Source organism: Haplochromis burtoni, unplaced genomic scaffold (genome assembly GCF_018398535.1).
Source record: "Haplochromis burtoni strain Fernald_Lab_line unplaced genomic scaffold, NCSU_Asbu1 Contig_95, whole genome shotgun sequence".
In the NCBI taxonomy this organism is placed as follows: domain Eukaryota; kingdom Metazoa; phylum Chordata; class Actinopteri; order Cichliformes; family Cichlidae; genus Haplochromis; species Haplochromis burtoni.
This window is the reverse complement of record NW_024582456.1, coordinates 1,524,002-1,525,640: the sequence shown is the minus strand read 5'-3', so window position 1 is coordinate 1,525,640 and position 1,639 is coordinate 1,524,002. Positions and strand designations below refer to the sequence as shown.

General features: G+C 45.1%; 1 protein-coding gene across 4 annotated transcripts in view; it reads right to left on the bottom strand.

Moving 5' to 3' along the window:
- The window catches only part of ncor2 (nuclear receptor corepressor 2), a 92,636-nt gene that overhangs the window by 48,552 nt on the left and 42,445 nt on the right, over positions 1-1,639 (bottom strand). The gene's annotated exons all lie outside the window — the stretch shown is intronic.

Genomic DNA, 1,639 nt, shown 5'->3' with positions numbered 1-1,639 from the left:
ATATTTAGCTCCCTCCACTAGACAAATGTTGAAAGCAGTGGCCCAGACTGCTCCTCTCAGTGCCTTTTCATGCTTTTCTTTATTCCACTATGTAAGCTTAATCAAACAGACCCTCCTTGGTGGCACGCTGCACACTCCGTTTCACATCTCAGTTCATTTTCCTCAATGATCAATCTAAACTGCCTGGGCTTCAGCTCTTTTTCCACTAGTACTACCTCAACGCGACTTGAAGTGGTACGACCCGTCTCGACTTGTTTTCCATTATAATCGAGTACCGCCTAAGGTGGCGCGGGGTCTTTATAGCAACGCGTCCGAACGTCCCGTGGCGTCATTTGTATGCGACAAGAACACGACAACTAGGGCGGCCTGCGGCATTTTTCAGACTCGTGTCCACCGTGTTGTTTCCGTGTAGCCATTTCCCTTGTCACCTGGTTTTAAAACTGGTGGTTTCAATTTTCGTGAAGCAGAAGCTCTAATGACTCATTGTGTGATGCCTCTGACTAGCCAATTGGTGGCACACAGTTTTTCGATGTCATATTTTCCAGTCGCCCTGGATCGCTTGGAACCGCGGTCGAGTAGGTACCCAAAAAAAGCATATATGGTATCAGGTGTTATCACATAATGGAAAACCCTAAGTAGGTACTAATGGGAAAGGGCTATTACAGACAGGATGGCAGTATAAAACAAAGAAGGGTGGTGGATGGAGAGGAGCATGTGGGAGAAATGGGTGGGTGTGTGATGAAGCCTACACGCTTCACCTCCCACCATGTTTCTTCACTGTAGAGGTAGCAAAGGAGGTGTTTGGGGACCTTCTCCTAAGTTTATACAAGACTCATGCAAACAGACTTGAAAGTGAGACCCCAGAGAAGCTCAGCACAGCTCAGCTTCAGTCAACACAGGCTGACAAGTAGGTCACCTGAGAGGGAATCCAAATGACACAGCTCCTACCTTTAAAACTACCGTGCATTTCCCCCTACTATGAATGCAAGCAGAAGCACTGATGCTTTACATATGCACAGCATACATATCTTTCAAATGCAAATACTGTATCGGGATGTTATTATTCTTCCTTCAGTCTGATTAGAGTTTTTCCTCATTCCTGTTGCTCGTCACCAGTGAGTAGGTGTAACAGGCTGCAGAGTGTTGCCTCAGAGAGCTTGCTCACTACAGAAGCAGTTAATGAGCAGCAATTATTAAAAGCAGCCTTTCATCCTCAGGGGAATTGGGAGACTCAAGGATTTATATTCATTTCCTGGCTGTGACACTTTAAGCGAATTTGAGAACAAGACTGCATGATTTCTGACCTCAAACTGCTTGAAACACACATTCAGATGAAAATACTTGAAATGGCATGTTCAGAGATAAAGAGTGAGGAGGGGGAGCAGACAAGACTATTCTGCTTATTTCATGAGGGAGGGTCGATGCTTTTAATAACTGCTCTCTCGATCCATGTCTACCACAGATAGCCCATCACACAGCCGAAGCGGAGAAGCTGGTTCCATTATTTCAATCACACTCCCCTGTGGTAGCACACTGGACTTAAGGGCTGCGCAGTTGTAAATCAACTATTTTCTCCAGCAGGTCATAAGCTCAAACTAAAACTACAATAGTGTGTTTTTCTGTTTGCTTGTTTTCTTTT